Source organism: Scyliorhinus torazame, chromosome 13 (assembly GCF_047496885.1).
Source record: "Scyliorhinus torazame isolate Kashiwa2021f chromosome 13, sScyTor2.1, whole genome shotgun sequence".
NCBI lineage: Eukaryota > Metazoa > Chordata > Chondrichthyes > Carcharhiniformes > Scyliorhinidae > Scyliorhinus > Scyliorhinus torazame.
Genome location: NC_092719.1, coordinates 225525931 through 225539009, shown reverse-complemented (window position 1 = coordinate 225539009; position 13079 = coordinate 225525931). Strand labels below are relative to the sequence as shown.

General features: G+C 52.1%; 1 protein-coding gene across 4 annotated transcripts in view; it reads right to left on the bottom strand.

Moving 5' to 3' along the window:
• usp19 (ubiquitin specific peptidase 19) overlaps positions 1-3591 on the bottom strand; it is a 178350-nt gene extending 174759 nt beyond the window's left edge. For all 4 annotated transcript variants that reach the window (XM_072473111.1, XM_072473109.1, XM_072473110.1 and 1 more), the window contains exons 1-2: positions 3333-3591; positions 647-762 (exon numbers count right to left, since the gene is read on the bottom strand). The gene's annotated coding sequence lies outside the window, so the exon portion shown is untranslated. The remainder of the gene's footprint in view (positions 1-646; positions 763-3332) is intronic.
• Between the last annotated feature and the right edge of the window lie 9488 nt (positions 3592-13079).

Genomic DNA, 13079 nt, shown 5'->3' with positions numbered 1-13079 from the left:
ACTCTTCCAACTTCTTCCATCGGGCAGGAGATACAGAAGTCTTCGAACACGCACAAACAGACTCAAAAACAGCTTCTTCCCCACTGTCACCAGACTCCTAAATGACCCTCTTATGGACTGACCTCATTAACACTACACCCTGTATGTTTCATCCGATGCCAGTGCTTATGTAGTTACATTGGATATGTTGTGTTGCCCTATTATGTATTTTCTTTTATTCCCTTTTCTTCTCATGTACTTAAAGATCTGTTGAGCTGCTCGCAGAAAAATATTTTTCACTGTCCCTCGGTACACGTGACAATAAACAAATCCAATCCAATCCCACATGACAACAGTGGCTACACTCCAAAGGCACTTCGTTGGCAGCAAAGCCCTTTGGGATGTCCTGAGTTTGCAAAGGGCCGAACAGAAACGCAAGAGTTACTTTAGATATTAAAAGCAGAATCAGACTTTGCACACCACACACTTATATTACAACTCGTTTAAAAGCAGGGTCGTACAACAAGGAGAAAACATTAACGCCAAGTGAGTACACTTGTGAATTTGTGCTCTCGAAGGCACTGACACTTCCTTTGTCCAAGGCAGAGAAAGAATTTACAAGCACATCCAACTGAAAAAAAGTTATTGGGTGAAAGGGAAAACTTACCTCAGTCAGCAGTTGAACCGTGGTTCAGGCTGTGGGGTCGGTCTGCTGCTCACAAATTGGGAACAGTGAAGCATATCAGACAGTAACATTGGACAACGAGGCAGATTCAAATTAACCTAGAAAAACGAAAAGAGCAGAGTTAGAATGGAAAGAGTCAGAAATAAACCACTTCAAAACAATTCTTCCGATGATCCGAAAATAAAATCCAGACCTGCAAGAAACTTAGAAAATAACCAGCAACCCCCAATCGCAGTCCCTGTCCAATGTGAACCCAGTACACTTACAGGAGGATGCTATTGTGAACATTATGGATGAAGACACACAGCCTCAGGGTGAGAGAGAGAACAGGGCAATTCTACTGATGAGAAACACCAGCTAGTCCATCAAAGCAATGATAAGCAGGCACAACATAGGAACAAACAGCAAGGCCCTCAAATCACAAAATCAACAGGCCATTAATTTCAATAACAAACCTGGAGTGACAAACATGCTGCAGGGTTAACGTTGCCTGCAGGTCCTGTGCATTATAACCCGCTGTGTGAGACACTGTCCCTGGGATGGTGCTACCATAAGACCACAAGACATAGGAGCAGAATTAGGCCACTCGGCCCATCGAGTCTGCTCCACCATTCAATCATGGCTGATATGTTTCTCATCCCCATTCTCCTGCCTTCTCCCCATAATCCCCGATTCCCTTATTAATCAAGAACCTATCTGGGAGAAGATGGCGAGCGAGGGTTTGGGCGATTATCTTCCCGGTGATGTAAAGTTGGGAGATTCCTCGGTATTTCCCACAGTCCGCTTTGTTTCCTTTCTTGACGATTGAGGCGATGACAGGTATTGGGTCCACATGTTGCCTTGGTCGCACTGAGGAAACTCTGGGTTTCATTCTCGTCAGCGGAGTTGCAGCTCCTTCGCTTTCTCGGACCACCATTGGTCCTTGATCTCCCCATTTCTTCAGTGTACCTCTACCTTGGCTAATTGCTGAACTCTCCTCTTTGCCTTGTTGTTTTGCTAGGCGCATGGAGTTTTCCTCTTCTTGTCAATGAGGCCTTGGGTGGTGTGGGTGCTCTCACTTACTAAACCTTGGTGTTTCCTGGTCTTGCAGCCGATGGTTTATTCACAGCTTGCGATGATGGCGGTCTTCAGCTCTTTTCCTCCACTCCATAGAGACACTTTAGAGATTTTGAAGAGGTCGTTGTTGGAAGTTCACTGGCATGCTCGGCCCCCTCACCTGGAGCCCCTCAATGTTGATCGCCATTCTGAGCTGTTTCTTCAGCTTCCACTGCTTCTGGTGAATTTGATGGACATTGAAGAGCGGATGAGCAGGATGTCTGTCCAGCAGTCAGCACTGGTTATAGCTTTGGTGACGAGGACATCCTTTTGATCCCGGGATCAGATGCTGATCATGTGCCAGTGCTTTGATCGTGAATGTATGCAGGAGCCTTGAACTTGTCTTTTTAGTGGAGGTGTATTAGTGATGACAAGCTGGTGTTCTGTGCATTTTGTGAGGAGGGCCCTTTTGGGAGTTGAAATTTACAACACCTTCCTTTCCGATGGTTCCTTTCTAGATTTGGGAGTCCTTTCGAACCCTGGCGTTGAAGTCGCCAAGGAGGATGATCTTATCTGAGGAAACGAATGTTAGACAGTGTGGTGTCTAGGTGGAGTAAAAACACTCTTTGGACTGATCATTGGCATCAAGGGTCAAGCTGTAGCATTCACGACCATTGCCTGCTGGTTTTTGACAAGGTGTAGATGAAGGGATATGAGGAGCTTGTTGATGCTGATGGGAAGCTCTTGATGGTGAAACCAATTCCCCGCGTGGCGAGCTGATCCTGCAGTTTCCCTCTGCAGAAGGCGGCCTCAGCGGTGCTGCTCCTGGGGTGGCGAGCAGGGGCAGGGCAGCAATGTCAATGTTGACAGACCCCAGTTCAGGGTGACAGGGGCAGTTCTCAGTCCCGGTCCATCATTCTGCTCCTCCTCTGGGAGGGTTTGCACCTCCAGCTCCCGGAATTAAGACAACTTCACTGGGAGGACACGCAGCCCTTCACACAGGCTGTGACCCCGTCCCAGTGGCCAGGAAACCCAGAGTCCTCCCCCTTCACCCCCAACCCAGAGCCCCTCACCCCCACCCCCACACGGAGCCCCTCACCCCCACATGGAGCCCCTCACCCTCACCCCCACACGGAGCCCCTCACCCCCACCCCCACACGGAGCCCCTCACCCCCACCCCCACACGGAGCCCCTCACCCCCACCCCCACACGGAGCCCCTCACCCCCACACGGAGCCCCTCACCCCCACCCCCACACGGAGCCCCTCACCCTCACCCCCACACGGAGCCCCTCACCCCCACCCCCACACGGAGCCCCTCACCCCCACCCCCACACGGAGCCCCTCACCCCCACCCCCACACGGAGCCCCTCACCCCCACATGGAGACCCCCACCACCACACGGAGCCCCTCACCCCCACACGGAGCCCCTCACCCCCACCCCCACACGGAGCCCCTCACCCCCACCCCCACACGGAGCCCCTCACCCCCACCCCCACACGGAGCCCCTCACCCCCACCCCCACACGGAGCCCCTCACCCCCACCCCCACACGGAGCCCCTCACCCCCCCCGACCAGGATACTGACCACCCCGCCGCCCCACCCCCAGCCGGACACCAGGCCCTCCCCTCCTACCTCTGCTTTGGGCTCCAACTGTCCGCGGCCGCGGGGCCCGGACACCGGCCCGAGGCTCAGCGACTCCTCCCGGCCCTGGCTGCCCGTTTGGGGTCCCGGTGGCGGTCAGTCCGGGTGGAGGTCGGGTCCCGGGTCAGTCCGGGTGGAGGTCGGGTCCCGGGTCAGTCCGGGTGGAGGTCGGGTCGCTCCGCTGTCGCTCTGTCCCCGGGGCCTCGGGGCTGCTCCGGGAGGCGGACAATCCCAAACTTCCGGTACCGGAAGTACGTCACCGACTGAGAGCGCCGCGCGCGCGCCCCGGACCCACCACGTGACCATGGAGCCGGGAGCGCGCGACCTGTGGGCGGGGCCTCTGGGGGAATCCGTCTTCCGGGCATTTAAATGAGCCGTTACTCATTTACATATGCAGATTAGGCTGGGCGGGGCCAGTCAGGTGACTCAGGATCGGCCAGTGACCGGCGCAAGGCCTGATGTAGGCCTCAGGCTTCAGCCATTGCGCCTGGCGACGCTGCGTCCTCACCTTGTCTACCTGTTCTAGTGAACATTAAACAACTAATGCCCTTCGGTGAAGAACAAGGGCCACGTGCCAGCTCTCAGCCATGATGTAGCGCAACAATTACTCACTCAAGTCGAGAAGAGATTAAATCAATCGAGGCTTTATGAAGCAAGACTTGTTCCCCAGCAGCTCAGTTACAGAATACGGCTGCTGGGAGAACTCAAGCTCTTATACTCCGACTGCAGGGCGGAGCCAGAAGGCGGCAGATCCACCCAGGACCTGTCAGCCAATAGCCTCTCGGCTTCGCAGGTACTGCATTACCCCTAATACATACCACCACACATGATCACCAAGAACATACAGTGCCAAAGGAGGCCATTCGGCCCATTGTGTTACCGAGAGTGGCTCAGTGGTTCACCAAGGACCCCGGTTCCATTCTGACCTTGGGTAACTGTGTGGAGTTTGCACTTTCACACCGAGTTTCCTCCGGTTTCCTCTCACAGTCCAAAGATTTGCCGGTCAGCTGGATTGGCCATGCTAAATTGCCCCTTAGTGTCCAAAGGTTGTGTGGGGTTAGAACAAACAGTGCATATGGAGGCCATTCGGCCCATTTAGCTATGAGGAGCGGTTGAATAAACTAAGTTTGTTCTCACTGGAATGAAGGAGGTTGAGGGGCGACCAGATAGAGGTCTACAAAATTATGAGGGGCATAGACAGAGTGGATAGTCAGAGGCTTTTCCCCAGGGTAGAGGGGTCAATTACTAGGGGGAATAGGTTTAAGGTGCGAGGGGCAAGGTTTAGAGGAGATGTACGAGGCAAGTTTTTTACACAGAGGGTAGTGGGTGCCTGGAACTCGCTGCCGGAGGAGGTGGTGGAAGTAGGGACGATAGTGACATTTAAGGGGCATCTTGACAAATACATGAATAGGATGGGAATAGAGGGATACGGACCCCGGAAGTGTAGAACATTTTAGTTTAGATGGACAGCATGGTCGGCACAGGCTTGAAGGGCCTGTTCCTGTGCTGTACTTTTCTTTGTTCTTTGAGTCTGCACCGACCCACTTAAGCCCTCACTTCCACCCTATCCCCGTAACCCAATAACCCTTCCTAACCTTTTTGGTCACTCAGAGCAATTTAGCATGGCCAATCCACCTAACCTGCACGTCTTTGGACTGTGGGAGGAAACCGGAGCACCCGGAGGAAACCCATACAGACACGGGGAGAACGTGCAGACTCCGCACAGACAGTGACCCAAGCCGGGAATCGAACCTGGGACCCTGGAGCTGTGAAGCCACAGTGCTAACCACTTGTGCTACCGTGCTGCCCTGAGAGGGATAGGAACAGACAGTATGGGAAGGTATTTAATCGGGGGAGGGGAAATTACACTGCTACTTGACAGGAGCTGAGGAGCATAAAGTGGAAAAATTGTTCTTGGGGAAATGCACAACAGTAATGTGGGATTGTGCTACCGTGCACAAGGATTACAAGGATAGGGCAGGGGATTGGCTCTAACTAGGATGGTCTTTCGAAGGGTCGGTGCTAACTCATTGCGCTGAATGGCCTTCTTCGCTGCAGGAATTCTATGATCTCAAAAACAAATTAACTGCTCATCTCTCTTATCGCTCTGCTATTCGTGGAACCTTGTGTGTAGAATTGGCTGCAAGTTTGCTCACAAAATGATAGCAATGATGACACTGGCAAAAGTGATTCACCTGATGAAGGAGCTGCGCTCCTAAAGCTAGTGATTCAAAACAAACCTGCTGGACTTTAACCAGGTGTCGTAAGACTTCTTATTGGACACTGGCAAAGTAATGTGTTGACTGTAGTGGTTATGGACGTGCTGAGCTCTCCAGGAAAGAAAAGTGAGCCAAAGTCCACGAATGCAACCAGAATGGGAAGAGCAGAGCGAGAGTAAACCTTTTGTAAACCGTCGTGGGCTGCAGGAGATTGACACTGTCGGAGCAGGGATTCTCATGCCTGTTCCACTTTGAGGAAAGTTCGGGAGCATTTTATATTCCTATGGAAGCTCAAGAAAGATGCTATTATAGTTTGAAACAGTACCAATATTGAGGAATATAACAGCTGTCAGAACAGGAAAGTGACGCGTTGTTTAAACTGAACAGAATGTTCTTGGTCACTGTCACTGCTATTTTATAATGGTTTGATCTCGGGGTAGTACTTCCTTATTCCACAGTGATGGGTGGGAAGTCGTCATGATTCCTACTAGATGTATCCAAACTATTTTCTGCTTTCCAGCTAATTAATTCTGCATCAGCCAGGAGCTCATTGAATCTCATGGAGGAGTGGGCAGGGAACCATCCAGCCCGACAATACCGTATGGGGCACAAGGTCCTGGCACCATATTTAAACAGCACCGCATAGATATTCACTCACTGCCGGCCAGGTGTGTTGTGTCATTCAGGTCCTCAATGGCGCCTAAAAGAACCAAATGCTCCACTCCACGGTACAGCGAGATCTTCCTGGGGGTTCTCCTTCAGGCTGGCCAAGAAAAGCGGGATAGGAGTCAGAGGTCCTCCCACCTGCCCAAGACAGCCTGGAGGTGGTCCCCAGGGTGGTCAGCACGCATGTTCTTCAAAAAAGGATTGTCCTGCAGTGCAGGAAAAGGATGCATCATCTGAGGCACTCCGTCAGAGTAAATGAACCTTCTATTCACTAGAAACTCACATTCTCTTTAGGGCATCAGCCAATCCAAGGGTTAGAGTCCACAAGGATGTCACACACAACCAGCAGATGAGACATCAGCACTGAATGTATACCTGATAATTTAAAATCACCATCTCACCATGTAAGATCCTGCATGAACAGCATCATAATTCCTTACTGGGGAGAGCTCAGTCACACACAACAGGCAAGCATGCTTTTGGACTGCCCTTCACCGATAGTGCTCATGACAAAAGGGAGAGAGAGCCAAGACTAGTGCGGAGACCCTGAAGTTGAGGAAACTCTCCACTCGCCAGGAGCAGGTGGCAGAACTGACTGGCGAGGACAGGGAGCGCTTCTGCCCAGGAGGCGAGATATGCCTCCCCCAACAAGCCAGTGAGGGTCCATCCAGTATACATCAGCCGTGTGTGGACAATGACTGTGAGTGACTGGACTCTGTCTAATCAATCACAAATTATCTCTTCTGTTCCAGCTACCAACAAGTGGCTCAGCTCCAGCACCCAGACCAGCACAGATGAACAACCATCACAGTGTTCACCTGTACCCTCCACCAGCATAGATACTTACCGTTCGGTGGGACCTCATTCAAGAGTAAGCTCGAGTTCACAATCTGGTGATTACGACAGAGACACAGGTCCGCAGTTGCAGGAGGCAGTGATGGTGGGAGGACTGCTGGAGACCCGGCCCTGATGGTGGGAGGACTGCTGGAGACCCGGCCTTGATGGTGGGAGGACTGCTGGAGACCCGGCCTTGATGGTGGGAGGACTGTTGAAGACCCAGCCCCGATGGTGGGAGGACTGCTGGAGACCAGGCCCTGATGGTGGGAGGACTGCTGGAGACCCGACCCTGATGGTGGGAGGACTGCTGGAGACCCGGCCTTGATGGTGGGAGGACTGCTGGAGACCCGGCCTTGATGGTGGGAGGACTGTTGAAGACCCAGCCCCGATGGTGGGAGGACTGCTAAAGACCAGACACTGATGGTGTGAGGATTGCTGGAGACCAAGCCCCGATGGTGGGAGGACTGCTAGAGACCCGGCCCTGATGGTGGGAGGACTGCTGGAGACCAGGCCCCGATGGTGGGAGGACTGCTGGTGACCCGGCCTTGATGGTGGGAGGACTGCTGGAGACCAGGCCCTGATGGTGGGAGGACTGCTGGAGACCAGGCCCTGATGGTGGGAGGACTGCTGGAGACCAGGCACCGATTGTGGGAGGACTGCTGGAGACCAGGCACCGATGGTGGGAGGACAGCTGGAGACCAGGCCTTGAGGGTGGGAGGTCTGCTGGAGACCAGGCCCTGATGGTGGGAGGACTGCTGGAGACCCGGCCCCGATGGTGGGAGGACTGCTGGAGGCCCGACCCAGATGGTGGGAGGACTGCTGGAGACCCAGCCTTGATGGTGGGAGGACTGCTGGAGACCAGGCCCTGATGGTGGGAGGACTGCTGGTGACCCGGCCCCGATGGTGGGAGGACTGCTGGAGACCAGGCCCTGATGGTGGGAGGACTGCTGGAGACCAGGCCCTGATGGTGGGAGGATTGCTGGAGACCAGGCCCTGATGGTGGGAGGACTGCTGGATACCCGGCCCCGATGGTGGGAGGACTGCTGGAGACCAGGCCCCGATGGTGGGAGGACTGCTGGAGACCAGGCCCTGATGGTGGGAGGACTGCTAGAGACTAGGCCCTGATGGTGGGAGGACTGCTGGAGACCAGGCCCTGATGGTGGGTGGACTGCTGGAGACCAGGCCCCGATGGTGGGAGGACTGCTGGAGACCAGGCCCTGATGGTGGGAGGATTGCTGGAGACCAGGCCCTGATGGTGGGAGGATTGCTGGAGACCAGGCCCTGATGGTGGGAGGACTGCTGGAGACCAGGCCCTGATGGTGGGAGGATTGCTGGAGACCAGGCCCTGATGGTGGGAGGACTGCTGGAGACCCAGCCCCTACAGAATCTGAGTGTGATGATGAGCCTCCGGATTCAGCCCTGACAGAAATGTTGAAGATGCAAAGACAGACAGGGCCAGGCAGGGAAACATCAGGCAGAGTGGATAGCGACTGTGTATACTGACTGGAACGAAGGATAGAGGAGTCCGTCCACATTCTGTCTGATGTTGTGGTCTGGCATGTGAGTGCATTGAAGTCTGTGGGAAGGCTGATAGCCGCCTTGGAGACCCTGGCCCAACGGTTTATGCTGCTTTTGCACCTCGCTTTAGCCATGGATGCGTTTCAGTAATGGCTAGGCAAATAGGGATGGGGGACCGTGGCCTCTGTCCAGGTGTTAGTGAGTGGTGCTCGGGGATCCAAAGGAATAAACACCAACCAGACACACGGGAGGGCATCCACCCAAGATGCTCCAAGCATGTCCTGCAGTGACTCCATCAACTCCAGCAGGTCAGGCCGAGGAGGGTGTGCCTGCCCCAGAGCAGAAGACCCTTCGTGGGCCTGGGTCCTACAAGCCTTGATCCACCAGAGGCCATCCGCCAAAGTCATCTTAGACAATATAGTAGTCTGCAGGCTGGCTCCATTTCAGCTGTGGATATTGCAGCTGCACCTAGGTTGAGTGGTGGAGTACACAACATTAATGCGTTTTGAATGCATGGTGATACAGTTCAATCACTGTATCTCCTCTTCATTATTGTCAGTATAATTAGCACTGATCCTCTCCAAGTCTCAGTTATTCAATGGCGAATCAATGTGATGCAAGATAGATGAGTGAAGGTGAGAGGGGCTGGGAGGAAACAGTCAGTACAGGGATCCCCTGTGGTCTTTTCCCTTAGTAACAAGTGTACCGCTTTGGATACTGGTGGGGGTAGGGGGGGGGGGGGGGGGGTGGGGTCTTACCAGGGGTGAGCCACGGTGAACGGATCTCCAGCACTGCGTCCGTCCCTGTGGCTCAGAAGGGAAGGAGGGGGAGCAGGAGAGCAATAGTTATTGGGGCCTCGATAGTTAGAGGGACAGATAGACGGTTCTGTGGCAGTGAAAGAGACTCACGGATGGTATGTTGCCTCCCGGGTGCCAGGGTCCGTGACGTCTCGAACCGTGTTTTCAGAATCCTTAAGTGGGAGGGGAAGCAGTCATAAGTCGTGGTATACATCGGTACCAACGACAGAGGTAAGAGAAGGGACGGGAATTTAAAACAGGAATTTAGGGAGCTAGGGTGGAAGCTGAGAGCCAGGACAAACCAAGTTGTCATCTCTGGTTTGTTGCCGGTGCCACGTGCTAGCGAGGTGAGGAACAGGGAGAGGGTGCAGATAAACACGTGGCTGCAGGGATGGTGTAGGAGGGAGGGTTTCAGGTACGTGGATAATTGGAGCACATTCTGGGGAAGGTGGGACCTGTACAGACGGGACGGTTTGCACCTGAACCAGAGGGGCACCAATATCCTGGGAGGGAAATTTGCTACGGCTCTTCGGGGGGGGGGGGGGTTCAAACTAATTTGTCAGGAGGCTGGGAAAACGAGCTGTAGTCCAGAAGCCAGTGTTGAGAGTAGTGAGATACTGAGGAGGGTATCAAGGTCGCAGGAGTGTACCGGCAGACAGAAAGGTGGGTTGAAGTGTGTCTACTTCAATACAAGGAGCATCCGGAATAAGGCGGGTGAACTTGGAGCGTGGATTGGTACTTGGGACTATGATGTTGTGGCCATTACGGAGACATGGTTAGAACAGGGACAAGACTGAAACTGTCGGCCCATTAGCATATGGATGGCCCATCTCCGGGAACAAAGGAATAAACTTAAGTAACCGATCTGGCCCCAGACCTCGCGGCGTTAGTTCCCCAAACCGAAAGCAGAAAACAAAGCAGGCCAAGGGCCACCTCGGACACGCCCAGCCATCAGGGCACCCACCCCTTTATTGGTCAGGATCAATGCGAATGATCAAGAAATGGCCTAATTGATTGGGGCCAAGTTCCAGGCCCGCCCAAAAGCGCGCGAAGCCCCTTCAGGTATAAGAAGAAGGCCCCAAGAGAGAATCGCTCTCTTGGACCCGGCTCTCACCGAGGAGAGACCCGTCCACCAGCTGCACCAGAAGCAAGTAAGTCCAAGGTCAACGCTCGCTACCAGACGGACGACCTTAGCTGTTCCCCCTCGACCACTTCGACCCCAGCAGCCTCAGAACCGAACAACGGCCATTGTTCCTCTGACTGAGTGGGCGCCCGAAGCTAAGTATAGGCTTTAGCAGTAGTGATAGTTTAGTCTGTAGTATTTCGTGCATGAGTAGATATTGCTGTGTGTGTAAATAAATAGTATTGACTGAACTAACTAACTGGTGTACTGGCTCTTTGATCAATATTTGGGTTTGAACCTTGTGGCGGTATCAAAAGATACCTGGCGACTCTAGAGCAAACATAATTAGGATTAAGGAAGGCGACCATATTGACTGCCATATTCAGAGCCAACCAAAGAGAGCAACAGTAGTGGTTGAGGTGGAGGCTGTTGTAGGCTGCAAAGAGACGTTGATAGGACGCAGAGCTGGGCCGAAAAATGGCAGATGGAGTTTAACCCTATTTAAGTGTGAGGTGATTCATTTTGGTAGGACAAATTTGAATGTGGATTACAGGGTCAACGGCAGGGTTCTGAGGAATGTGGAGGAACAGAGAAATCTTGGGGTTCATGTCCACAAATCTCTGAAGGTTGCCACTCAAGTGGATAGAGCCATGAAGAAGGCCTACAGCGTGTTAGCGTTTATTAACAGGGGGCTTGTGTTTAAGAGCCATGGGGTTATGCTGCAACTGTACAGGACCCTGGTGAGACCACATTTGGAGTATTGTGTGCAGTTCTGGTCACCTCATTATAGGAAGGATGTGGAAGCATTGGAAAGGGTGCAAAGGAGATTTACCAGGATGCTGCCTGGTTTGCAGGATAGGTCTTATGAGGAAAGGTTGAGGGAGCTAGGGCTTTTCTCATTGGAGCGAAGGAGGATGAGAGGTGACTTAATAGAGGTTTATAAGATGATGAGGGGATAGATAGAGTGGACGTTCAAAGACTATTTCCTCGGGTGGATGTAGCTGTTACAAGGGGGCATAACTATAAGGTTCGGGGTGGGAGATATAGGAGGGATGTCCGAGGTAGGTTCTTTACTCAGAGAGGGTTAGAGTGTGGAATGGACTGCCTGCTGTGATAGTGGAGTCGGACACTTTAGGAACTTTCAAGCGGTTATTGGATAGGCACATGGAGCACACCAGAATGACAGGGAGTGGGATAGCTTGATCTTGGTTTCGGACAATGCTCGGCACATCGAGGGCCGAAGGGCCTGTTCTGTGCTGTACTGTTCTATGTTCCACTTTCATTCAAGGATCCAAAATCCCCGCCCATTCGCTCTGATCTGGACCCTCAGTTCTATTAACTCTCACTCAATCTCAACACAGTAATTAGCTTTTCTTTCCACATCGGCAACATGAACAAACAAACATTTCATATCTGAGAACGATGGCTGGATGATACACCTGTGACCCTTGGATCACGATCAGGCATGATTTGGCCTCAGGAGAACTGCCCATCAAGGTTAGGAATTATCCTGCTGCTATCGTACTGATGTAACAATCAGCGTTAGAATCTTTTCTCTCAAGTGTACTTTGCAATGCCGTTTATTTTATGGCAGTGTTTTTTTGGGGAAATGTTGTATTCATTGTCGAACGCCGAGTGCTTTTATGCCTCCCTGAAATGCATTATCCATTTCTTAGTTCCCACTCTCCCCATCGTGGACAGAAGTTCCACTCGGTGAGATTAAAAATGCTTGTTAGAGGGGAATGAGTGTGTGATGTTAGAGGTGTGTGCTCATCCTGATGAACCTGCCTGCTTATCTATAGGATCTTAAACCTTTTCCTCAACTTTTTAAAATTTATATAAATTACTTGGATGAAGGAATGATTGCTAATTTTGCTGACGACACAAAGATAGGTTGGAAAGTAAATTGTGATGGGGATGTAAGGAGGCTACAAAGAGACATAGATGGAAAAGTGAGTGGGAAAATATCTGGAAAATGGAGTATCTTGTGGGCAAATGTGAAGTTGTCCATTTTGGCAGGAAGAATAAAAAATCTAAATGGTGAGAGAAAGCAGAGCTCGGGTACAGAGGGATCTGGGTGTCCTAGTCCATTTAGCACATGCTGGTATAGCAAGTAATTACAAAAGTTAATCAAATGTTATCATTTATTGTGAGAAGAATTGATTACAAAGTAGGGAGGTTATGCCTCAGTTGTACTGGGCATTGTTGAGACCACACCTGACCACACCTAATGTACACCTTATGTACATTATTTGTCTCCTCATTTAAGGAAAGCTGTAAGTGCGTTAGAAGCATTTCAGAGCAGGTTTACTCGACTATTGCCATGAATTGGCAGGTTGTCTTATGAGGAAAGGTTGGCGAGGTTAGGTTTTACCCATTGGAGTTTAGAAGACATGAGGCGACTTGATCGAAACCTATAAGATCCTGAGGGGTATTTTTAATATTTTGTTTATGGGATGTGGGCGTCGCTGGCGAGGCCAACATTTATTGTCCGTCCCTAGTTGCCCTTCAGAAGGAGGTGGTGGTGAGCTGCCTTCTTGAACCGCTGCAGTCCCTGTGGTGTAGGTACACCCACTGT